At 42.7% G+C, this 27131-nt stretch overlaps 1 protein-coding gene across 5 annotated transcripts in view; it reads left to right on the plus strand.

The window, feature by feature from the left end:
• LOC136105257 (calcium-activated potassium channel subunit beta-2) overlaps positions 1 to 27131 on the plus strand; it is a 142502-nt gene that overhangs the window by 24325 nt on the left and 91046 nt on the right. For 2 of the 5 annotated variants that reach the window (XM_065844934.2, XM_065844938.2), the window contains exon 1: positions 18899 to 19463. The exons of the other annotated variants lie outside the window; for them this stretch is intronic. The gene's annotated coding sequence lies outside the window, so the exon portion shown is untranslated. Of the gene's footprint in view, positions 1 to 18898; positions 19464 to 27131 lie in introns of those variants that run through there. 5 annotated transcript variants of the gene reach the window in all.

The following is a 27131-nucleotide window of genomic DNA, read 5'->3' on the forward strand; positions in this document are numbered from 1 at the left end:
TGCAAGGTCAGTTAGATAAGGTCAGTCAGGATGTTAAATCTAGCCACTGCCTAGTTTGTCATCAGGTTTTATAACAACAACAAGGGAGCCTAATAGATCAGAGGCTCCAGAAGAAAAAAGTATTAAAAACAAACTAGAAAAAATAGTAATAACAAGTGAGTATTTTCACCATGATGTCTAGAAAATATCTTTCTTTTTATATGTTTTTTTTCAGATACATTCACCCTGTGTAGCATTAGCATAGACAAATGTGCTATATCTGGGCTCTGTTCAGATTTTGCTCCACGCATGTTTATCCTGCTGCTCTTCAAGCATCTATGCAGTGCATATTCTCACCCTAAACGCTGTCCTTCAGACATGAGTAACACCTTGCTGAAGATGCTGACAAGATCACCAATTGCAAGCATCTTGCAAAGAGTCCCCAAAACTAGCAATGCTTTTTGCCACCACTGCATCAGAAATCCAGGGGCTTTCCCCTGAGCTTCCCCTGTTACAGAAAGTCAAACATGCGTATTGGCTTGTTATGTTCAATCATCATTGAATAAAAGACTATTACACTAGTGAAGGAGAAAGAAAGGGTTTGTCCTAAGTGGAAGAGAGCTTTTGGCAGAAATCAAAATGCAGGTGATGTGCTCAGCATCTTTAGGATGCAACTGTTTATGGCTCTGACAATAAATAATACATCACAGGCATTGACAAATGGAGCTTCACAAAAGCCTTGTGAAGTAAATCAGCAGTTGTTATCCAGGATGAAGAGGGAGATGGGGCATAAAAAGGTTAAGCAACTTGACCAAGAGGATACAGCAAGCCTGTGGTAAAAGTGCAGCTCCTGCAATGCCCACGTCTGTGGTGGTAACCACAAGTCCTTTCCCTCCTGATTTCTTTTTGGCTGTTACCAACTGCAAAGGAATGGCCACTGATAATGCGCTTGTATAATAGGTTGTCAGGAGAATGTGAAGCCATGAGATAAATTCATGATTTTTATGTTCTGTGATGGATTTACAGAGAATTTCAGAGGCTTTAATTTGGACAGTCTGGGTTCTGCCATGCCTTTTTTGTTTCATCTATTGGATTTTTGATGACTGTAAAGCTCTCCACTGGGATTGGGGATCTGAAGTGTTTTGGGGTGGAATTAAACAATATAGTGTGATTCTGTGTTTATAACAAGAAGGCTTTTGTTTTATGCTTGTAGGGATTTGGGCAGGAACTGTGCCCTTGTTATTAACTGTTATGCATTATGACTCATAGTAAACTTACTGCATTGTCTTAACTGTTTTCTAGGCGTCATGAAAGGTTTCATATATCTTAAAGTGTGAGATTTTGTGATTCTGTGATTTTGTCCACCTTTACACAGCCATGTAGATAGGGATGCCTATAAGGTTATATATTGAGAGACACACTGATAACGCAGAGGTGATCTTGCAGGCATTTATGTTTACTATGATTTACGGCAGTTTGCCGTGACTTGAAAACACTTTGTGCTGAATCAGTTTAATTCTCACAATCTGGAGTCAGTAAAAGCAGGATCTCATTGCTCTAGCTGCCTTGCCCCTTCTTCCTTCTTTCTTTCCCTGCACAATGTCCTGCCTGTGTGGCTGGCGATGCCCAGACCTCCAGTCCTCCAGCTGGCCCCATGCAAGGCCACAACCATAGCAGGTGGTTCAGGTGAGGGCTGAATTTGAGAATTTTTTTACTTCTAAGCTAGAGGAGGCCAGCACACCCTCCTTTTGCAAAGTTATTCCAAGCCTGTAGTTGGGCCCCAGTGCTGATCAAATGCTTTGTTATCTGTGACGAGAAGTGTGGCAGAAGTGAGAAGCATTACTATTATTGCTGTCCTTTGAAATGCAGTCCCTAGGGCAGCTGACATTTGAAGGGTTCACTGCGTGTGGCGAGGTCTGCTCTCAGCCTGGGAACCAGAATTCATGAACGGTGGCTCACAGACCCTTTGTGCATTGAGGAGGCAAAGCTTTTGTTTGTGGGGAACAGCTCTGCAGAGCTCTGGAAGGAGCAGTTCCTGTAGGTACAGGAGAAGAGGTGGTACAAGGTCAGAGCTTTCAGAAAGGGTGAAGAGAAAATAATCCATGCCTGCATGTGCCTGTGTGTATTTGCATGAATGTGCATAGGCAAGTAGGTTTGTGGATATAATTAACTTCTGTTCCTGGATTCATTTGGAGAACAAAGTATGAAGTTGCAGAATACATTCTCATCTTTGTGTGAACACAACTGCATTAGTCTTAAAAACAGAGGGATTTAAAGCACTGCAATAAGGTTGTACTGAGGATCAATCCCTTGTAAAACCCTAGTGCTAAATCAGACTCGTTTTAGTTAAATAAGCTCATTACCTCCTCCATCACACAAACAATTATTCTTACACTTTCAGTACTGACAAATGGCCAAATATATTATCTTTTTTTTTTTTAACCTGGCAAAAATATTTTCTCCTGGTCTGAGATGCTGTCTGCCAAGCCTCAGGACTGAAGCAGATTTTTGTGCTTGAACCTTTGTACACATAAGCTTCTGGGGAAAAAAATAAATAAATAAAATAAATAAATAAATAAATAAATAAGAGTTTATCGCTGTCAAGTTGGCACAATCTTAACTAGTGTTGAGCAGCTGGAGAATCTGGAAAGCACGTCAGACCTAAGTCAGTGGGGAAAAGAGGAAATTCTGCAGTTACCAGAGTCTTATCATAAAAGAAACAAATTAAACGGAGAGGTGAGCAAGCAGAGCATGTTGATAAGACCATTAGAAACTAGCTAGCAAGGTGGTTAGTGAAGTGGAATTGCCTTTTGGTTCTTGGGACCAACAGTCAATTGCATCCCAACAGGACCACCAGAGATCTGAGTGCAAAAGTCACCACTGAAAATCCATACTCATAGCCAGCACCTTCTCACTGTCCCCCCAAACACCTCTCCTTCCAGCAAACATCAATCATCTGAACTTCTCAGCCAACCTGCTTTACTGGGATTTTAGTGGGCAAGATGGGTGGAGGAGGAAAAAAGGGAAGTAGGGGACCAGGATCAGTGGCATGCAGAGCTTAAAGGAAATGCCTAGGAGTACACTGAGTAGGACCCTGAAGGTGAGGAGGACAGCTTGCCTCCCAGCCCCAGGAATTCCATGAAGCCCCAGGAATGTCTGCAATGCAAACACCATGGCAAGGGTGGGAGCTCACATCTCAGTACAAATGTTCCTTGCTCCTGCCATACGGGGTGTCCCTAGTCACAGAGTGGCTTGGTGCTTTAAGCTAATACTCGGGAGCAAATGGAGGGGCTTTCAAGCACCAGAAATACCCAACGATTAACTCATCAGTGGCTAAAATAAGAGTCACGCATGGAAGAATATTTGGCATATTTCCAGGTCTTAGCAAATACAAAACCCCATCAGTCTAAAGAAGCATTAGGAGTTTATGATGTGGAAATAACTGGCTGGTGTGTGACGCATTTCCAGCTTATAGTGAGCCATCTATTAGAAGAAAATGTTTTAGACATTCTGGGGCTGGACTCAACCTCACTGCTGCAGGCCAAATGCCATGAACATGAGGCGAGTGTTTCAGAAATGGAATAGCCTACCATGTGTGAAGAGGGAAGGGATCAGGAAACATTAAGCATAATTACTTCTCAGCTATTTAGTACTCAGATGAGGTGATGGGGAAAAGTCTTCTGTAATAGCTGAGTTCGGGCAGCTTATGTCTGCTACAGTGCCATCTTTGCTGGCTTATTCACATTCTGAGGCATCTACCGGATGGACGGAAACCTTTTACAATTTGACCATTTGACTTGAAACAAGCTCTCAGAGTAAAAGAGAATCTACCAAAGTGGCAAAAGTGAGCAAACTGTTTTCAGTGCAATCTATTTTAACAGCAAGAAAAAGAGGCGGCTCAGTCACGTCCACCAGTCAAGATCAACGTGACCTTGTGTTTGGATATCAGTGCTCTATCCAATCCCACAGAAAGTCAGAGATCTTGGAGCACTCCATGGACACTGCCTGGTTTGACAAATACTTTCAGCAACAGAAAAAAAATATATTTGCTTTACAAATGAGCAAAAAGAAACATAAGGAAGTAAGTCTTCCCCAAGAAGTCAACAGCACATTCAGCAACCACAGAGGCTACAACTGTCAATCCCTCTTTTTAGCTGCATTCCTTGGGAGTAAGCCAGGGAAAAGTATCAGCATCCACATTCACACATACTGCTCAGTGACAAAAGATGGCAATGAATCCTTCATCACCAGAGTAATCTCAAATGGTATTCAAAAGCTCCATAATAATTTCCTTAAGGAGCAATTTTTGAAAAGTGTTTCCTTTCTCAGGAGAAGTTCATCATTGGAAGAACATCTCGGGTAGTTTCAGGAGGACGAGTCTCTTCCTTCCATAACCCTGGGGGTGCAGAAGCTGCCCCACAGTGTCTGCACTCTGGATGGTGGCAGCAGATCCAACTGTGCAACTCTAATTCTAAGAGCTGTTGGCATTCACATAAAGTGTATAAGAAAATAAGAGCCAAAACTCAGTCAAACTGAAAAATGGGCCTGTGTCCTTTTTTTCTTTTTTTTTTTTCCCCTTTTAAATACTCATTTTCTGTCCTCTAAGTCTTTAATTCTTGTATCTGGTATTTTTATCAAAGACAAGATTTGTGCTCTTTATTTGACACAGTCTTTTCAGCTCCTCTGGAAAAAAAAAAAAAAAAAAGAGAAGCTGTAGAAATATCAGTGCCAGTTACAAAGGACTACAGGACTGATGCAGTAAAGATCTCTCTACTGCAGAAGCTCAAGTAGGTGTCACACAGCACCACAGGGAAGGGAGGTTTGGTCCGAGCTCTTTACATCCGGGAAAGTATCTCATCTACAATGATTACAGGTCTAGGTTTATTTTCCCGTCTTTAATCCTGTGCTACAAGGAAAGTTCCCAAAAGCAAATGTTTATTCTTCTCTCCTGAAGTACCAGGTACTTCTCAAATGCATATAGAATCTGCCCACTCACACACTTTTGTTTTCATTTCAGACAATACCACCTGGATATCATGCAGTATACTCTCCACGGCCTTAACTTTTTTTTAAATGAATGTACAGACACCTGCGGGAACTGAGTACCCTTTGCTTCCTGACTTGATTATCAAAGTAGATTTATGGACTTTGCAAGTACCTTCACGCCCAGAAGGCAGGAGCAGTTGCAGGATGACTTGAGGAGATGCTTACTCAGATAAGAACAATTCCCTGACCAGCATCCTTGCTGCTTCAGTCCCTCCTAAGAAAATGTGTCATGAGGCACTTCATGTGCAACATGACATCTCAGCCATGCTGTTCCTCGCCTAGCCTTTCTTACATGAGCTAAGGAGACATCTGCTTCATGACAGTGGAAGGAGATCATTTCATTGTGCTCCATAAGAATTGTATCATTCTGCTCTAATCCCACACCTTGCTGAGATGCGTCCCTGTGGCACAGTGCCATGGCATTTTCCAGCAGACACGAGCAAGCCCGGTTGAAGTGCCAAGCGAACCTCAAACCATGTAGTGCCTCAACACTGCCCTGACTCACCACTTGCATCCCTGCATCCCAGCGATGCCATCAGCAGAAGGCCAGCCCTGAGCTAACCGTAGCCCTGGAGGGTTTGGTGTAATTAGACTGGGAGTAAAACAAGACGCTAAATCTCCGCAGGAGACTGTGGCTGCGCATGGTGAGAGCGCTGGCCTGTGAGCAACACTGCGGCAGAGCAGGAGCCCTGTCACCTGGGGATGTCACAACCTTCTGAAGGGGCACTGCTTGCTCCAGTGCTGCTCCCCAGATGAAGATGGCAGAAGCAGCAGCAGCTGGAGGTCACTTAGCAAGAGAGATTTAGCAGGGAGAAGGGGAAGAGAACTGCCACTGCCAAGTCTATGCCTGCCTGCTCCACCTTCTGCTGCCACTGTTTCCTGGGAGATGAGGATCAGACCAGCTCTATTTTCAGGTTATAGATAAAAGTTTCAGTCACAGGTCACAAATCTTTCAGTTGCAAGAAAGCCTGATTTTTTTTCTGCGGGGCAGGAGCAAGCAAGCAGCCGCTCTGGTGTGCCTGCCGAGCCAAGCGTTGCCTGGCTGGAGTGCCCAGCTCAGAGCAAGCTGATTCTCTCATCCAGAGGCCATAAAGATGCTGACACCCACGAATGTGCACACCAGGGCTATTCACGCATGGACTCACAGGTCTGGCCTTCAGTTGATATTTTCTATGCTCGTGACTGGTGCAAAGTCTCTTCTCTGAGCCGTCTTCAGCCACTGCCTTGCAAGGGATAGGATTTCACAGAATTACTGCAAAAATAAAAATCTTCCAATGGGAGCAAAAAACAGACAGCTGTGAGTGGGTTGTGTGTCACTGAGCCCAGTTCTCTGCAATCAAAAGCCACCATGTCATAAGATCCCTTTCATCCAGCATTGAAGCTGTATTTTGAAACTAGTTTGTTTTTACCTCTACCTCTGTTGAGAGGACTAATTTAGTACCTCATTCTTCTGGTGGCTGGAAACCTCAGAATTTCCAGCCTAAGTTTATCCATGACCCATTTATATCTATTTGTTCTTGTGCCAATGCTGTTCTTGAGTTTAAATTGCTCACTCTCCAATGTTAACCATCCTCCCCTCTACATTCACAGATAGCCATCATATTCCTCAAGGCCAAATAAAGGATTCGTTTGTTGCATTTCTCTGCGGCTCTTCCTATTTTAACAGACCTTGTCTGAGCTTGTGTGCCAGGACTGACTAGCTGGCGCTCCAGGTAGGGTCTCATCAGCCCTGGTTCAGGGATGTTCACACTGGATGTCTGATGTATCATAGGATCACAAATTCCTTCTCCAAGGTCCCTTAGGGGATCCCAGAACAGTTAACTTCACTTTCTTCTATCAATTCCAAAAGATAATCCAATTTCACGGAAAAAACGCACGGCATGATTCCCTCAGTGTCCAGCCTTGCTTTTTGCAGGATGACATCCCTCTTCACACTTCCATCTCTCCTGCTGCAACCCTCAAGACCATCCCAATTTTCAATACAGTTTTCTGGACCTCAACTATTGTGCTAATCTACTCTTAGCCACAAACATTCAAGCTTCTCCTTTTATGCCAAGAATATTTGAGTTATATATGCAATCAATGCCCCCTCATCATCCCTAAAGGGACCCCAGGGGCAGCTACTGCCCCCCAAACTTTCCAAATACACTATATACTCCCCTTAAATTTCCTGCACAATTCCACTAATCCCTGTTTTCTCCAGTTTGACTAATCTTTCCACTATGACAAATGCTTTGTAGAAGTCCAGAGAGATTAGATCTACTGTACTGCGTTTGTCAAGAAAATCAATTATCTTATCAAATAGAATCATCAAATTTATCTGACATAACACACCTTTGGTAAAGCTGTATTGCAGTTTTTCCTTCAAAAAGAAGTCGTTCTCCTTCATAAAGCCTTGTATAATATTGAGGTCAGATAAACCAGCCTTTAGTCACATCTATCATGTTTTTCTCAAAATACACAGGAAAGCACTGTCCAAAGGGGTGACAGGAAGAGTTTTCTATCTGGGGGCAGATTCCCTCCATCTTGGCTCCAGCAAAGCCACAGCAGAATAGCAGCTAACCTCTATTACTTACTTTTCTACTGTTTTTATGTTTGGAGTTTTTCTACATTGTCTACTTCAAAAGTGGTTTGAAATCATGCTTTTACAGCGTCAAAGTACAGAATCAGGGGTTCAGGGATCAAACAGGCTAAGTTCTAGGAAAATAATGTAAGACCTGTATTTTCACATGACCAGTGGAAATAAAATGCTGTATCTTTTCCCTTGGCAATCAGGGAATTTGTTCCCTAAAACAGGATAGAGGATTGCAAAGCGCATAGAAGCAGGTGACTAGAAACGAAAATAAAGCTTAAAATATCACATGTGTTTTGCTTGGGCTTGATCCAAAGGCTTCTGGATGGTGCAGCTAACAGGCTATTAGATGTTCACAGCCTTCTGGCTGGGGATTTAATTCTTAAGCATCTCTATAACCTTTAGTCACTCGTGGAAAAGGACCTGCATTTGGGAACCCGATAGGCTCCTGTGTGCTACATTTCTGCTAGCAGGTTATTCATACTAACACCTTTTCTCTCCCTTGTTGTCCCTCCTCCCTTCAACCTACCCACCAAGGAATTCCTTTTTCTTTGCTCAGACAGGGTGGCTTTTTAACTTTTCTCCCTCAGATCTTCGGTACCTCTCCTGATTTTGGTGATGTTACTGTTCTTCAGGATGGCCAGATGTGGTTGCATCCTGCCAGATAATTAACAGCACCAGCTTTTCATAGATTCAGTCTGTGAGTAAGCCTTAAAGAGGTTATTAGCCCACCAGAGGTGCAATTTTTCTGCCAGAGGAAGATGAGGGCAGCGGAGGGCGGAAGGCCAAGAGCTGGAGGGGTTTCAGCCCCAGAAATGCTGTGCCTTGCCAAGGTCACATCACATCTTGATGTTTAATTTTTGCTGTCTTGAGGCTGACTGCCCCTTGCAAAGACACAGTCCTGAGCCTGCTCCTCTACTCCACCTTTGTTTGGCACAGACCTTGGCCAGGGCTCTGCATCTCATCCCCCTCCTCATTTTTAGCATCCATGACAAGGTGCAGGAGCAGTAAGGCCATTTCAATAGCTACTCAGACAGACCTCCAAGCCATACTATACAGGACTGCAACATGGCATTTTACTGACTGTTTATACTACGTACAAACAATAAAGTCAAGGAGTTAATGAAAATTAAGAAAAATGAGGACATTTAACTCGCGCTGTTCTAGGACCATCTCAAACAGCCTTGCACGGACAATTAATCTCCTACTGTTATTACAAAAAATAAAATGGATGGTCAGTGACTGAAATAAAAAGAGAAAGTAATGAAACCAAAACACGATTATTATCAAAGACAGACCCTAAAAGGATAGGAGAGTCGAGTTGAAATTTCAGACAAATTTGAGCTTAGTGACTAAGAAAACCCTACTTCATTTTATCCATTTCACAAAACAGTTTTATGAACCTAGAAAGGAAATTTTAGCAAATTTGATTATGCAGGAAAAAAAAGCTCTTGTCATAATTAATCCAATTCAGAAATCAGATGCCAGCAAAAGGGGAAATTTCCTTCTCGTTTATATTCCTGTCAACCCACTGAAATCAGAAGGACTTCAGGAAAATTTAAGACTTCCTTTGTAAAACTATATTGCTTGACAGTAACTGGGCTCATCCTTGCATTTAGGTGGTTGTCCCATGTCAAATGTTATTGAGTGTTATTATAAAACAGACAAAAGGTTTCTGGAACAAAATCCCACTTCAGGGTTTAAGTTTTTAAGTGTAAAATGGGTTTGTACATCTAAAGTAAGGAATTATAGCAGATATTAGTAATTATATAGTAGAGAATATATCTCATATGTATCATAGCAAATATATAGATGCAGAATCTTGATCCTCTATTTCATTAGAAATGGCTATATTAAAAATTAATGGCATGACATTTTTTTCCCAGTGTCTCAAATATTTCATATTGGCCAAGAAATGTTCCAGTAGGTAAAATATCAAGAGGCTACTGAAATAAAACACATGAATAACTTTGGGCAGACAGTGTCTTTTTGTTCAGTGGTAGTACAGCTCTTGACACAATGGAGTGGTCCCTGAAAGGGAACCTCGAAAGGACAGAGTCGTCCAAAATAATTAACACACGATTGATTTATTTGCAAAAGAGAGGAAAGAAAAAGCAGATCTTCAGCCTTTGGACTCAGATCTGTATTCCTCACCATAGTGCGTGGGAGACACATCACTTGCTACCAGCCCAGTAACACTGGGCTCCTAATTGGCTCCAGATCAATGATCCTTCATGTTATTCTGGGTTTGGCAAGGTCAAATTCTGCTCATTTCCACTGACACAGGTAGGAGTAACTCCATCGACTGCTGGGGAGTTGCTCTGTATTTACACAGATGGAGATGAAAGCTGAATTTGGTCTCAATTTCTTTACTTCTTTGAAAGGTATAATTTGGATTTCCTCTTTACTTGAAAGCCTATCTTGACAAATGTGCTGTAGTATCTAATTATTGACTCCATATATGAAAGCAGCCTCTGCCTTTGTTTCTCCCTGAATTTTCTTATAGAGAAAAAAGAGCAGCAGCAGTGATGCCACCATAGGTGCTGCCAGCTGCCCACCCCTGCATCGACACACACCTACACAGGCTCAGTTCTGCCTCCCTCTGCTAGACAAGTTGCTCTTTTTTGGAACAGCTTTTCGCACAGATGTATTAAACCCTACAGGTGGTATGCAAGGCAGATGCCCATCCCTGATGCCGGGCATGGAGGGTCTCATACCAGCAGTCTGTGGGAGGTTTCAGTGCGCTCTTTGCTGGGAAGGGCTATGCCAAGCTCAGGTGGGAATCCTGGGAAAGTAAAGCCCCATTGCAAGGAGCTTCACGCACCAGGACCATCCCCAGCATCCTCCCAGTGCTTCCCTGCATCAGCTACACTGTACAATGCCCCATGCACACCCACGGAGAGAGAGGAAATCATGCTTCGATACCAATTAGCAGCTTTCACACTTGACAGGTGCTCCTCAACCTCTTCACAGTTTAAGACACCCCCCTAATCACATGGGCTTCCCAACCCATTCGTACCAGCCAGCAATTAAAGCCAACGAGAGCAGAGATTTTGCACTTGACTAAGCAAGACCGAGATGCTTGTTTGGTGGACTTGCTCCTGTTAGCATTAGTGAGACAGCTGAGGGCCTGTTTTTCTATTGCAGTTCTTTACCTCCACTCTGCAGACAGTACAAGAGTCGCCCTGCCTTTGCTGAGGGATTACATTAGGGTTTGCTGCTGGAGGTTGTGCTGGCGTGAGCCGGGCAGGGGTCAGTGGGCAGCCAAGTGCTCTGGACAGGAGGGGAACACAGGAGCCCATGGGCAGCAGAGGTGAAGAAGGGGGTGAAGAAGGGACAGAGTTGGTTTAGTCTTCTGTCTAAAAATAATAGCAACTCTGGGGGGAAAAAAAAAAAAAAAAGTAAATAGACATGCTGTGCGAGATAAACAGAACCCTGGGGATGTTTGTTCCAGCACTACCAGATCCGTCATGCTTCCCCCAAGTGGTATTGCATTTCCAGGGATTGGGGTTTTTTACTTTTTTATTGCACCTAAAAGTGTTTGAAATATAAAAATGAAAACTAAGTGAAGAAAATACATCCTTCTTGCAGTGGTTGTGGGTGGGAGGAGAGTGGATTAGAGGAGTAAGTCAAGGGTTAGACAGTGTGTGTGCCTGTGTGTGTATGGAAGGCACATCAAGGTGCTGTTATCTTTAAGCACAGGCAGCTGAGGCCAAAATACATCCCCAGAGCCTGATTCTGCGACATCCAGTTGGTCACACTGGAGCTGGGGCATTATTTGCAGAAGCAAAGACTTTCTGGTTCTCTTTTTTCTGATTTCTTTTATTTGCTCACCATTAAAATGTAGCTGGTTTCTGTGGTCTGAAGCTCCAGCTGAGAGCCCCTGAGATAGAAAGGCAGGATTTATGGTTGGACAATTCATTGTGCGGTGCTTTTTGCTAAGGATGTGGCCCCTCATCCCGATAGAGGTGAGCTCCACAGCTTGCAGTGCTTCTTCTGTGCCTATCTTAGAGTTCAAAATTTAGAGTCAAGGTTGTTTCTAAGAGTCCTAAAATAGAGCAAGTACAGGCACAAAAATTTAGAGAATCTACTCAAAACTTCTCAGAGCAAAGGTCAGATTACAGGTGTATTTATGGGCAAGTTGCTCCTTTTTCTGTTTTTATAATTACCAAAAGTGGAGAAACAATGAAACATTACTTCACTAGGCATAGTGAGTATAAAATAATTTCCAACAGATGTAAACAAATAGCATTAGGTAATTAAAAACAGAGATAACTCACTGTCTAAATTCCTCTGGAGCCCTCTTCAGTTGAGCCTTTGATGATATAGTAGCATTTTTGCATATGCAACATTGAAAATCATAACAGAGAGGATGGAAAAAAGGGATTTCTTTTATCAATGAAAAAAAAATGTGTGTTTATGCCAAAGGAGTATCCCCGTAGCCTGTGTTAAAGGCAAAGGTTCATCATTCTGACATTTTCCTCTTGGAAGGCATCTGCTTGTTTTCCAGGTACCATTTTTTCCTCCGAGTCATTTATCCACAAGCACGTTCTGTGTCCTCAGCTGCTGTGATGATAGGGAAGGTGTGGCATCTTTGTACGGGGGCTGGTTTTTTATGGTAGGGGGTGGAGGGAAATGACTTTGCACAAAACCTCTATGGCTTTTGCGATATATGTTTAAGACCAAGTGTTGCCCTCAGTAGTATAAATCCCAAACAACTCTACTTCAGTAAACAAAGTGAAATCCCTCTAGTCATTCTAGGTTTTCACAAGAAAATTGAGAAAATACTTTGAACCTCAGTGATTGTTTTTAATTAAGAAGTGGCATCTTGTGAGAGGTTTCTGCTGGCCCTGCCAGCACAGGATTTCTCCAAACAAGCTGGGCTTTGAACTCAGTGTGGGCAACATCCATCCTGCTCCTTGGTGGCTGTGAAGCTGCCACCAGAATCCTTCACACTCCATGCACGGCTGCACCGCTGGCAGCACCCCACAAAAGTGTCAGTGGCAATCATGGACACAAGAACCAGGGAAATCAAGACAGGGCTTGAGGAAAACGGAAGAAAAAATTCTGAGTCTTTCCTACCACCCCATTCCCAGTCCTGGCACAACCCTGAGCCATCCTGGAGGGAGCAAACCCCTGCAGAGTGGCCCATGGAGTCAGCGAAGTTGTGACAGCTCTGCTGAGACCGTAATGGCTCTGACATCTTGGACATACAGAAAAACAGCCTCTCCTTCTGGGTGCCCTTTAGTTCAAAGAAAAAAAAATAAGATGGCTGCGAGGGCACTACAAGGGAGGTTGTACATCCAGGAGCAGATATATATGACCAGCAACATACAGTGTAAAACATAGCGCACGATACAGATGCTATTTAGGCAGTTTTAGGCTCTTACTATTCTGAATTTAAAGTTTGTCAGCAATACAGCAACAATATAAGCTTAACAAGACTGAATTTCAGTTGCCTCTTCCCAGCTCTCAGGCAAAGCTCACGAAACACTTTATAAAAGCAGAGGATTATTCTTAATTTACAAATGGGGAAACTGAGGCACAGTGCTACAACATGGCATCTCCACAGTACAGATCCTGACTCCCAGGGTATTTACTCATCTGCTTCTGTCTTTGCTTCATTGAAAACTCCCCTCACTGGGGCACAGCAGAGTCCCAGTCCCTTCCTCTCTCCCTTTGCGTGAGCTCTGCACAGATTGATCTTTCACACCTGGAGTGCAGAGCTTAGTATGCAGTACCAAATCATCAAAGAAACCCAAACAAGTAACTCACTGATGCAAAAGACCTTTCAAAAAGGGAGAGAACAGAAATAGAAGCACGAGCTTCATCAGGGAAGTGACTATTCCACCAAAGCAAAGCAGCAGCTGAGTAAAGAATAAAAGGAAGAAGAGATTAAAGGAGACACTTGAATCCTGAAGAAAGGAGAGCACTGCATAGCAGATGATTTGCAGGGAAAAAAAAAAAAAAACACAAACCACAAGGAAGGAATTATCTAGCAATATCTTGCTAAAGTTGCTGAAGAAGTAGTATTAACATAGGATGAGGAAAGCGTGGATAGAAAAAGCCATTGAGAGATCGTGGAGAAACAAGTAGGCACTGTATGTAAAATCAGAGAGCATCTAAGTGGCCAATTTGGTTTTTCTATGAAAGGCAAATAGCACAATGCATTACCCGTCACAAAGCAAGGAAATCACAGCAGCGTTGATTGGAGCAGCGCTTCAGGAAATTATTGAACAAGCAAGAAACAACCTCTGATCACTGCATTCCAGGAGAGGAGTAAATTTGGAAAATTGCACAGAGAGCTTAGAGCAACATAGCCTGCAAATGTTTGAACAGTAATCCATTGCTTAACAAATGGGAAAGCAGCAGGCAGCAATTGCTGCTCAGCAGAACTGTTCAGAGCACAAAACCATCTCTGCCCAATACTTGCACACAAAAATCAGACTTTGAAAGCACCAGTACTGAGACCCAGACTGCGGGGAGTAAAATCACTGAAGCGTGAAAGCCTGTTGGAATTACTCAACACTCACACTGGAGACTGACCCCAGCAACTGGGTGTGCATCCTCAGATACATATTTTACCAGCTTTTAAGTAGTAAACATTCACTGGGCTCAGCAAGCAGCATTGTGTAAGCAGCCTTTTTGTTGGATTCTTGTTTGTTGCTGTTCAAACTTACAGTCAGTCTTCTGTGATTTAACTGAAGAGGACTGGGCACACCAGAAATCATTTAATTTCATCATCTCTGCCAAAATAATTCAATAGTTTACACTAGCCATCATTGTGAAAGATGCTCTTTGAGTCTGGATTTCCCCTCCAGGTAGTCATAAAAGGATGCCTGACCTGTGTCTGAGCAGAAAACATACCTAAGTCTGCAGAGTGGCCCCTGTTTTCACCAGCAGAAGCAGTCTGAAGAGGAAAAAAGGTTTACTCGGATGTCTTTGCCGAGTACTGTCCCGTTTCTTCTGCTCCTCAGTACTACTGAGGACTGAACATTGTTGCAGGATGTGGAACCTTTGATGTTTCTGAAAATTAGTTGTGCTTTTTGATACATTTGCTCTAGGTAACATCCCAACTGGCAAGTATTAATTAACTAGCACATCCAGAAGTGTGAGAAAACAGTAAGCTCTTTGGGATGGAATGGAAAGTGAAGGAAGAGTTAACCAGTCTTTATTTTTGCTTTGTGCTGTTTCCCATCCGCCCCCATAGAGTATGAAATGTAGCAGATGTTTTGAAACAACTATCCTGATCTATCAGCGTCTATATAAATGAAGGCTGAGTTAGGGAAGAAGAAGGCAGAAAAATGTTTACAAGAGAAGAGCAAGAAGATTTCCAACACCTGGGCAGTTTAATGATGGCATATGGCAAAAGCTGAAGGCAAAGAGAAGGAGCACAAGCAGCTGTTGAACAAATGGGGAGTATAATAGAAAGGCCTCTGCTGAAACTGTGCAGGAAGAATTTAATACTGGCAGTTCTGTAAGAATGATAGTGTGAATATGCAAAGAGGAGCCTGTGTTTTAACTCCTCAGACAACTGTTATCAAAAGTACCCAATGGATTGTCAACCAGAGAGATTTTCACAGCAAGAAGCCATCTATTTGCATCAAACACTGTCAGCCTGAAAAGCACCAACTTCTGGGTCATTTAACAACACTCCAGATGTAGTTATTTTCTCCTAGGCAAGCATCTCAAAAAGAGCTATGCAAGAAAAAGACAAAGAATTGGCATACAAAGGGCAACAGTTAAGCAGCATGGGGAAGCGATTAGCTAGTCAGTATAATATAACTTAGTTACGTGAACAGATTTCCAGGACACTTGGATGTCCCGTGATTCTCAGCATGAGAGACACTGCAAGGCTATGGCCAAACACAGGGTTGCATTTCACCATCAGTAAACAAGTGATTTCAGCCTTTATGCTAAAGACAATAGTTTATGACTGAGTGTTTTCCTGTGGTGGCACATCAGCTATTGCACTGTAGAAGGCACAGATGCTGCCTGTTCTACTGCAGGAAAAAGAAGAGAGAACAGCCAGAGCTGTAAATGCAGGGACTGACACAGACCTGCTTTCTTGATAATTCTTTAATTTAAAAGATAGAGGTGGCATTAATGCATGTAGCCAAGATAACTGTTATGAATTTATCTTCCCCTATGCTGGACTCATCCTTTTTAGGGAATAGCTGGCATCTGCAAAACTCAGTTCTGAGTTCAGGCTCCACAAACTCAAGAGTGTTTTGATGCAGATGACTGAATTTGGCCTCTTTTGAATGATCCTTCTTCTTGTTAAGACTAATTTTCATTTACACTGTAATTATACATACTTAAACAATCTATTACCTGCCATGCACGTCACATCTGTAGCTATGCCAGGCTAATGCTGCATTGACCACTAACACTCTACAAAGACCACATGGGGATGAACCATCGACAGATCATTCCTGCAATTCTTTTAATACACAATTCACACCCAGAATCTATGGATTAGTGAGACTCCCTGCTGCTGTTTGAAAAAGTCAGCAAGCAAGTAGAAAAAATGCTGTCTGATAGGTACACAACTTCAAAACAGGTTCATACTGTTCCTAGAGAATTAGAGAATTTGTCACCACAGGGAAAGAAAAGGTTATTGTATGTGTAACCTGCAGCTTTAATTATGTTGTATACTTCCCTGTGCAATTAGAAATGTGTATTTGTAACTGATAGTTACACTTTCTAGTTATGTATCAAATTCTCATTATAATTAGAATGACTCATAATGAAATTATGCATTAGTTGCTCCATTCATTATCTTGTTTGACTTACAGTCAGCATGCAAACTACAAATCTTCTGAATTCTTCCTCCCCTTTGTCCTCCTTGGATGTTTCCTAAGCAAATACTGGTCAGAAACAGACAGAGGCATTTTAAATTGTTGAGACTCCTATGCAAGCCTTGAGTTTTCTCAAAGTGGGGCTCCTGCAGAGCTGAGCCACAACCTCAGCTCCTACAGAAGTCAATGGGATTTCAGAGGAGAACAAAGTGAAAACCCATGTGAACCCTCTGTTTCCCAAGACAATCCTACTTTGCAACATTCATAGAGTCCAGGAAGCAGAAAATCACCGTATCTGATCACATCAGTGCTCTATCTTCTTTCCAGCAAGGAGCAAGTTGGTGCATCAGAAAAATGCAACTGCAGCAGAGCCATGGCAAGGGTAAGGAGTGCGTGAGTCCCGTCACTGATAGCAGCTGCTGTTGCTGCTCAGTGATTAGAAAAAGCCTGAGAAAAGGGGGAGTATCTCAGAATATCTCCCTAAAACAGAACCATTTTGAACAAATCAGTCCCTAGAACATCTTTCTGACCACCCTCGGTTGCCTTATACCTGGAAATGTTTACCCCCCCCAGCTTTCAACTACAACCCAATGTAAATCCATCTCATTGCCTAGTTGATTAGTCAGCTCTCACAGATAGTTATCATCTGTTGATTACCAAGTCTGAATAACTTCAATCTACTGCAAAGGACTGGAATCTGTGGGATCATCATGGCAGTGAGATCCATGGGTAATTTATTCACTGCATGAGGGATGAAGGAGCTGGGATAGTAACCTATTTTTTTGTGAGCCACCTTGTATTCAGGTACACATAATTGTGGAACTGTGGACATGGGTGGCAATGATCACCTACTTTATCCTGTCATTGAACACAGTTGTGTCCAGTTCAGTATCGAAATTTCCCAAAAGATCATCAACAAAATCAGCACCCCTAGACCTGTGTATCTCCATAGGAACCTGTCTAATGTCTCTTGAACTGCTGTGTCATCCCACTTAAAAATGAACTGCACAATGAGCCCCTTAGTGAGACAGAATTGTGTTGGTCAGGACAAGGAGAACTTTTCTTCTTTCCTTCTTTTTTCTTTCTGCCTTACGGTGAATGTAGTGTGTATGAAGGATCCTCAATAGGTGGCAGAGAAAAAATTCTTTAAATTATTCACAAAGCAGGTATTGTCCTGACAGCCAAGCTAACAGTGAGCATGTAATTGTCCACCCTGAGATTCATACCCACGAAATTCAAAGTCCCCTTTGCTCTCACCAGTTCTGGGAGAACCTCAAAGTGTTAACAATCCCCCACTGTAATAGCTTCCATGAAGGGCAATTCAGGAGGAGAGAACTGTGGCCCGAACTGAGCACACATACTGACATGTTATTTGGTAAAGCCATTGGCAGGGTGGGTATCTGGTATGTTGGTGACAGGAAGAGATGCAGAAAAAAATATAGTTTTAAGTTGTTCACTTGCCCCTAGGAACCAGGCAGAATTGACCAGCTGGTTCAGCCTCTCCTGCAAGGGCAGCTTTCAAACCGTTGGTGTCACCAGTGCAAAGGACTAACACAAATCCAAACCAGAGCTTCTCAAAGGAAAAAACTCACACCTTAACCAACCCTCGGGGGCCCTCAGCTCCCAGTCATTTAAAAACCTAATGATATGTGCCATTAGTGGTCTCTTAACCCCTTCATTCCCATGATGTGAGGCGGCCACAGCTGGGTTTTCACCGTGATCTGCTTTCCTCCCTAATCTTTAAATGTCATTCATTTCTGAGATGTCTCCACGCATGGAATTTTCATTTTAAGCCAGGGGCTGTGAACTGGCTGGTACCAAAAGATCAGGCAGGTGCTGAACAAGCGGCAAAAGTACAAACTCCCCACTTGCTCTCTCCCAGCCTGCCTCGGCACTGGGTTGCTTCTCCAATCCTTCCTGTGCCATTGCTGCTAGCAGAGTCACATCTGTGCTGGTGGCTTTTACACTTGTCCACTAGGGACCACACTGTGATCAGCAGATTTTAACCAGCTTTGATCCATCTTGACACAGGCTGGTTTTTAACGGACAATCAAGAAGAAAACAGCTCCAAGATCCCAGCAGAGCACTAGTATTTCTGACCTGGGATCTAAAGATGCGTACGGTTTTACTGAAAGCATCGATCTGCAGTAGCGTTCTCTCACCACCCCTTTTCCACACACCACAGGCACTGCAAATGCTGTGCATCGCTCACGTTTCTTCTGCTTATCATTATCCTGGGTGCTGTCAACTTGCAAATTTAGATTGCAAGATCTGGCTATCTGCAAACTGTATTTTGCCTTTTGGGAAGCATACTGTACATCTGTGCCTCTATAAATACAAACACACGGTCTATAACCCCCCTCCTTCTCTTTATGCCGCATCTGCCTTATAGAGTTTTATGAACTTTCAGCTTCCAATCGCTACTTTCACCAACTCCTGCGACAGCCTCAGCCTGCGGTGGGGGCGGATGCTGTTACGTTCATTTTGCTGTTCACATCAGTCCTGAGAGCTACGGCACCTTCCATTGCCGGGAGTGATTTTCTCTTTAGTTTCAAAACAATGTGTGAAACCCTGCTCTGCAGAAACAGTAGCCTCAGTAAGTTTAAGGATGACTGAAGCTATTTCTTCTCCCAGGGAGGATTAAAAGCTGTGGAGGGATGAATGGGGTTAGACCTATCGCTGCATTTCTAGCAGCCATCCTACTACAGCTTTGAATAAAAGCAGGAATGACATGTCTAGCCTAGGTTAATAAACCCTACTGAGTGCATACCTTAAAGCACTACAAAACAGCCTTAACTCAGCTCGAGATAACTAATTTCAAGCATGGCTGTCTAGTGTGCCTGTCATTCCTATTGTCCTTCCAAACTATTTCAGACATTTTGAGCAGGGAGTACCAAGCTTTGAGTTAGTGGGGGTTGTGACATTAATGGTCCAAAAAAGGTTTAAGCACCAGGAGGGAACGATGACAGCGCTTAACAACTGGTGGCACTTGGGAGGATTCCGCTGGATCTCTGTTTAGTAATAATTAGGCTTCGCCTCGGAGGAAGATGTGACAAGTCTCGGAGGTAGGATTTGCATGGGGAACAAAGGGAGCTGGTGCCGGTCGGTGCCGGTGTTTGTGCTCGGCTGCCAGCTCCCGGGTGCGGGTATGGGGGTGATGGGACGGGGATCGGGGAGAGAGCCAAGGCTGGAAATACTGTTGATATAGTCCTGCGTTTTATGGCAGAAATGCCTCGAGGATAAACCGGCTCCAATCTCGCCGCCTGCTGAGTGTGCATTCCACGTTGCTCTTCCCACAGAGTAAAATCCATAGAGGTCATGCAGAAAACACTTTACTCCTTTTCTACCAAGCCAGCTGGGCTGGAAGTGGGGTGGAAGAAGCTGCTCTAAAATAAAAGGGGAAACGGAAAGCTATGGAGCCTATAAGATGAGGAAAACATGCTATTAACGTGTAAAATGTGTCTGAAGTGTCACCGATGTCGTAAAAAAAGGGGAAAACAGAGCCAGGGTTGGGGGCGGGAGGAATTTTCCGAGTGAGGAACTCCCTAGGTTATAACCTATTGCAAATAAAGGCATGATTTGTCCATCCATTTTGTACAATCAAAGCCTCCTCTGCACTGTTGGCATTGTTTTGTTGGATGAGAACTGTAGTTTCAGACAGAAAAAGGTACGATCTTCTCCTGTGGAACCGCCAGCCCCCTGCCCCCTCTGAGAAAAGACAGTGTGGGGATGGATGTAAACGAGGTTTAGTTGGATGCTGGAAGGGCTGGGAGCGGGTGCAGGGGGGGATTGAAGGCTCAGGAGTATAACAGGAAAGCTTCCCCTTGCAAAAGCTTGGGTTTTCCCTGCCAGAAGTCCAAGAGGTGATATGCAAAGTTAGAAGCCTCATGTACTTTTTAATGATGTGCCTGTTTAGCATTACTAGTCAGGAAAATGTCCAAACATCAAAGAATCGGGTCCGCATAGCAAAACAGAGAACTGAGGATTACATGGGGTCCTGGGTAGCGCTGGGCTGCAAGTTTGCATTTCTGTCATTGCATATGACCCTCACCAGGAGAAGTAGCAGGAACTTAATGAATGAAAATCTTATGCCCATGCATATGCAGAATCCTTATCATTTGGGGTGTTTGATTCAAGTGTTATGTTCCCTGGGTTGATGAATTGTCTCGACTTGTGCATAAAGTTTTATTTCCGAACAACAGAGAGACTTAAGAGTGAGTGGTATTTAGTAACAATAAAATGTTCTGCTTGAGGAAATGCTTCTCACAGGAGCTGTTAAAAATGCACTTAAAGGAGGTGAGAGTCATATCTTGCAGTAAGAGTTATGGTATCACTTGTGCTGCTAAATTTTAAAATTAAGGTTATGATGCCATTTTAAATCTACTTTAATGCAGGTGTCATTAAGCATACTTTACAATATTGTTGTCAAAAGCTCACAACTTAGAGAATTCTGTTAGACTTTTCATTAAATCTTCCTTTAAAAAATAATTCCTGTAGAGCAGGGATTTACCAAGTAATTTGAATTTGCTCACCTTAATATTCCCTTTAAGAAGAATTTAAGTGTATTATACTACGCTGTATATAGGTCATGATATAATTCATTTAAGAACAAAACACAGATGACAGTTCAACAGAAAAGAGCTAAATGCATTTAGTCAAAAGAAATACAGGTTGTGCCACAGAGAAGCAATATTGGATCAGGAATAGTATTCATTTCTTTACAGAAACATGTCATAAATATTCTTAATTTGATCCAAACAACAACTTTTCACTCAAGTGCATTACTTTGCCTTGAAAATTGGGGAAAACTATTGTTTCGACCTGTGATATGTACACTACTTGGTATGTAATGATAACAGTGAAAACTTTCTTCCAAAGAAATTGTTTCTAGTGGGTTGCAGTACAGATCAAAGAGATATTATGTCGAGATATTAAACCTGTGTCAGAAATAAGCAATGCATGTGGAAGTCAAGTACTTATTTTTTCTTCTCCATCTCACTTTTTTAATTTTTTTCCGGAGGTTTAGACAATTTTACTTTGTTTTACTTCAATGCCTTTCTGAGGGAAGGGGCTGGGGGGATAAAACCACAGGGGGAGGGAGGCTGTGTTCAACCTGCACCCAGGCGCAGATTTCTCGGGGACTTGAACAAGTCCCTCAGTCTCTCCGCAAAATGAGTGGGGTTGTAGCCCTGCCATGCAAATAAAGAGTGAGGATAGTGTACTAATGATACAATGGAAATAAAGACAGTGGTGCTCAGGGAATTAGACTGAATATAGAGCTCTGGATAGGGTAAAAGGCAACCAAAGTTTTGTAGCAGAAGGTTAATATTTTGGGCACTTGTAAAGTAAGACATATTGCTAATCCCGTGATCCAAAACTAAATCTGCTTTCAAAACTATTCCAGACAAATTTGCCACATACAAAGACTTCCGCCAGTAGCTAATGTCCATTCACCTGACAGCCTGTCAGAAGTGACCCCAAATCTCTCAGTGTTCCCTTTGCTCCATCTATGTATAGCAGACAACGAAGCAAACTGCATCAGATTGATTCATTGTGCCGACAAACAGTTTCCTTATTTTCTTCAGAAGCTCAATGAGTACTTTCTGCCATGAATCTTACTTGCCCTTCTGCTTATGACTTGTCTGTGGAACTCATGCAATTTTCTAATTTATTTATTTGATATTCTTTGGGAATTTCTTCAGTGAATAACTCTTGGCTTACAGATCTTTTGGGAATGGCAAATGTTTGCAAATTCATACTGTGTTGCTTAGCTCAGTCATGTGGTGTTCCTTGATTAGATGATTTGTATAGCTAACTCGCAGGAAGTGAATTGCAAATTTCACAACCAAGGATACTGTTTCATATTGGATTTCCATCACTATCTGAGCAGTCAGGTTTAAAATTCATGTCTTGAAAGTAGTCATACGAGCAACACACAGGCACTGAAGTGCTCCCACCAGACAGATGTGAGAGCTGGGTTAAACAGCTTTCAGTTTCATATGAATATTCATGAAAACTCTTTTAATTTTTGCAGCTCTGTTAAAATGAACAGTAAGATCATTCATCCTGCATGGCATGGGGCATTCTCTCACAGTGTTTGCCATGTTCCCATGTTCTCCCTGACTCTCCCATATAAGTCCATGATGCCTGTGGAAACAGTTTGTGCAGCCGAAATGGAAGGAAAAAACACCAGCATGGAGCTTTCTAAATTTTCCACATAGTAGCCTCTCTTGTTATGCCTACCTTACATACTACATGACAAGAAGAAAGCCAACAGAGAGGACAGCAAGAAAGCATTAGCAACGATGCAGTGAGCATAGGAGAGAAAACATTGAAAGAGAGGAAAAATAAGGGTGACAACTGGCAGAGGGGATCAGCCACACAGAGTATGTACATAGAAGACAGGGATTTTGACACAGCATGTACACAGTATCATTTTAAACAAGTAATCTAGTGAATCTGGGTCATTAACCTCAAGGTTGATGGCCTTATCAGACCCAGTCCATGTTCAGCACTGGAGCTGTCGCTCCCAATCCTGCCCCCTGCAGGCACCAGGCAGGTGCTCACCGCAGGTGCAAGGGGTTGATGTAGTTTGGCTTTTGTCAGGGAGGGGTCTGGTGACAAGTCAGGAAGGTATGGAAGAGTTGTGAAAATAATAGACAAGAAGAAAAGTAACAAACATCTGGTGCATGTTTTAAAAACAGTGAAAATCAGTTGGGTGAAGAATTTCTGTCAAGTGTTTCTACTCAGAGACAAAAAAAAAAAAAATCAGCTGTCAAAACACCGAAGTCTTTTGACTCAGAAACAAATGAGGAGGAGAAGGTTATAAAACATGCATATATTTGCCTTTTGAATTATTTTTGTACTGTACTTATGTCATAAAGGAGGAAACTCCTACTGAGTGAGCTGTATTGTCAAACTGTTTCCCTCTTTCTGTAGAATAGATCAGGTTTGTGCTGAATCAATAGGGTTGCTGAGACTGCACAGAGCCAACCAGCAGTGTTACACTCCAGTTAGATGGCTTTTTTTACATTCTCAATGATTATAAATTCCAACAATCCTATATATCCTTATTTATTCTAAAAGTAGAAATGTCCCTAATTTGCACACAGCGAGAGTCACTACGGGCAACACCTGTGTGTCCTTATCCTGTCAGGGCACACGTAATGCCAGATTAATACTGCTTGGGGAGAACGAGGTGAATTAGAGGACCTAAAATCAAAGCAAACACAGAGGATCTTTGCTACAACAATAATTGACTTGATGTAATCTGGAATGAAATCCCAACTTGAACCTCACCCTAGATATCACTTAAACTCTTATTAGGTCTTCAAATACTTTTTCTTTCTTAATATAAACCTGTCCTATTGCCTGTAATTAACTCACCTCTCTGCTTGTGCCAAGTGGGATAATTTTATATTGACCACTTTTTAAAAAGTTGTTAATTTTTAAAGGGAAAACACAGAAAAATGCAAATCCCAGGTGTCTCTATCCATGTGGCTTGTTACCTCTCTGGTCCGTGCTTTGGTGCCTGACACTTGCTCGAGACCAGAGAGCTCCCACTGATAAACTCTTCAGGGACACCCGGCAACATCTTGGAGCTGTAGCAACTTCTTCTAAGATCCTTGAAATGTTGGAAGCAGCAAAACACAGTCACAAGTGCACCTGGGCATCCCCACTGTTTATCATCTATAACTCTACAGGAGGAGTGAGCTGGCAACTCTGAGGTCTTCAACAATTTCAAAAGTACTCCAGCAAATGCACAAGCTCTTTAGGTAACCGTTTGCATCATATAATCAGACAAACCTCTTTAAAGCCTGCACCAGTCTACCTTGCTCACTGAACCCGTGGTACTGATCTGCACCACAATTCCCATCACAGCGTACTGGTAGATCCCAAAATAATAGGGAAGGTGTCCTTCAGAGGAAAGAAGAAAGATGCCAAACTAGCTGTAGATGTTAAATGTCTCAAAAACACTGAAAGGGGATTATAGCTACATCACATTTAGGGAAGTAGTGGAGTCACCGTCCCTGGAGGTCTTTAAAAGGCACATAGACGAGGTTCTTAGAGACATGGTTTAGTGACAGAGTTAGGTTATGGTTGGACTCTATGATCTTGAGGGTCTCTTCCAACCAAAATGATTCTATGATTCTATCCCCAGGCTGCGGATGTGAGGAGCTGTGCCCCAGCCATCCCCAGGTACCCAGCAATTTTGTCTGAACTCAGTGTTCCTCCCGTGCCACTGCATTGTCCTAAATCAACCACCACCAGAAAGGTTTTGAAAAACCAGAGAATACAAAAGAGCATTTGTCCCATTTCCCCACTTAGCTTTCAGTAGATGAGAGATCAGAGTGGGGCTGAAGTTTCTGCTTAAACCCAAAGTGGTTTGTCTGTCCAAGGTCACCATCCTGGCAGGAACCCTCTGGACAGTACTGTCCTTGTGTGCCTGCTGAGGCGTGGTACCAAAAAAGAGACAAGATAACATTGCCTGCCTTAAAGAATTGCTGCAGAAAACACTCCGTATACTTGGCTGTATTTTACTTGCGGGCAAGCTATTTTCCACCTCAGCAGAGTGGTACTCCTTACTGACAACCATTAGTTATTTGCACATTCAAATAGGTCTTATAAATGTCAGGGTCCTGAGTGAATAAATAATGTTTCAGAACAATAACTTGAAATAAGTCAAACTAGGAATGCGGAGAGGACCAGGAGCATGCTCCTTTGGGACACACTCCATACCACTTCTAATTAATACCTGGTACTTAAAGCATCACAGCCCGTGGTTAAATCAAAGTCAGAGAAAACAAAGGAGCAAGTGTGTTCTTCAGTGCTACTGCCAAATCAATTGTTTCTATGACCTCAGTTAGGAATGCATGTTTTTCTTGGGGGATCAGCCCAGGGGACCCAGCAGCCAGGCTGCCCTGGCAGCTTGCAGGTGCCCCAGAGCTGGCATTCTCCTTCACTCTGCTGTTACCTTCCCATTCCCATCCAGCCACCCCTTCCTGCACCTTCCCAGGTTCTCCTGGCTCTCTGGGGAGCCAGTTCAGCTCACAAAACCTCTGGTTTTGGCTGGCTGAGGGAGTCCAGCTGGGAGCCAAGGAGCACCAGAGCTGGGGCGAGAAAAGCAGAAGAGCATAGCCAGGGGTGAATTATGGGGAGCAAGGAGTTGTCACAGTCCTGGCACAGCTAAACACCCCTAAATTCCTCTGTCCTGATGGCCCAGGGAGACTGCTGCAGAAACAGGCTTCCAATAACCACATCTTGACCACAGCAACATCTTGCAAAGCCCAGAGTTATAAAAGAACTGAAGGGCAAAAAAGAACAACAGCTTGTCTGCACTCCTTGGTCTTCGATCGCCAGGGCTTGTGTAGCTGTTGATGAGCAGTTTTTAAGCTTATATGTTGAATTCCAGAGCTCCTGTTTGGTGACAGAAATAATTGATTTGACTGTGAAAAATAGTCCTTGCAGAGCAGGTGTGAGGAGGATTGTTGTGATTTGGCGAAGTTTACTGATCCAGGAAATAAAAGTTTCAGAAAGAAACCCTGAGCAGAAAACATCAATGCAACTAGGGCATCTTTCAATTCCTTCAACAAAGCACATATACTTCAAGACATAGGGTGCAATAATGCAAGCAGGGAACAAAGGAAGTTCATTTGTAATTGTAGCATTTTATTAACTGGAGGATCTGCAAATGAAAAGTTCCATGACTCTTGAAAACTCATGTTAATGATGCATCAGGGTAGAGGATAAACTTCTGACAAATTCCCCCTCTTCATTTGCTTCCATGTAACACATTGATCTTGCTGCCACTCTGCTCTTTGAAAGCTCTGCTGCTCTCCTAATTATTAATTGCATGAAACGTGTTTTCCCCCATTTTGCAAAAAGCGTCACAAAACGTAGTGTCTGATTGTGAAATATCACAAGGGGTTTAATTAAGATAAACCAGTAAGTTGTGTGCAGGTGATTTGGAAGAATTTTGTCAAAGGTAAACAAGCTTTGAAAAAAAATTGCTTTTATCTCTTCTTGCTTTCTGTTTTAGCCATATTTCAAGTGGATTAGTATAATCTTTCCTTGGCCAAACTCCACAGTGAGTCTGTTGCATCATTGTTACAATTTTACAAAAGAAAAATGACTGAAAGCAATTAATTAAAAATCTCTTCAGAGATGCATATGTGGATGCACTTATTCAATACAAACTCACAAAATAACTCCGCATTTTAAAACAATTTGTCTGGTGCATTAAGCATGAACAGGATGTCTTTGTTAGGTGCAACTGCCTTTAGGTGGTTCCCTTCATGAATATGCTTGTTGTGCAGAGATATCCACAGTAACTCAGAGGGGATCCCCTATTAAACTGGGTTCAAGTTTCTAGGTGTGTTTCTTTATTTTTTCCTGTGTGATGAAGAAGTTGATTGATTTCAAGTGAGGAGCTTTTCCCTGCTGGGGCCTGGCCTGTCAAATGCCATCACAGAACTTGCAAAATTCTGTCATAACACCAGAATCTCTGATTCTGCTCCTGAATCATCAGAGTTCAGGAAAAACTCCCAGTAATTGACAACAGAAGTTTTCTTAGAAATGATATCCTCACAGATTGAGACATTATTTTCTGCACACAAAGGCACTCAGAGAGGGATCGGTACTGACACAAACAGTAAACTCTATTGACTGAATTCTATCATCCAGAAGACACAAATGTCTTCACAGTAAGTGAGTAAAGTAAAAGTAAAGTCCAA

This window comes from Patagioenas fasciata, chromosome 9 (assembly GCF_037038585.1).
Source record: "Patagioenas fasciata isolate bPatFas1 chromosome 9, bPatFas1.hap1, whole genome shotgun sequence".
Taxonomy (NCBI): Eukaryota; Metazoa; Chordata; class Aves; order Columbiformes; family Columbidae; genus Patagioenas; species Patagioenas fasciata.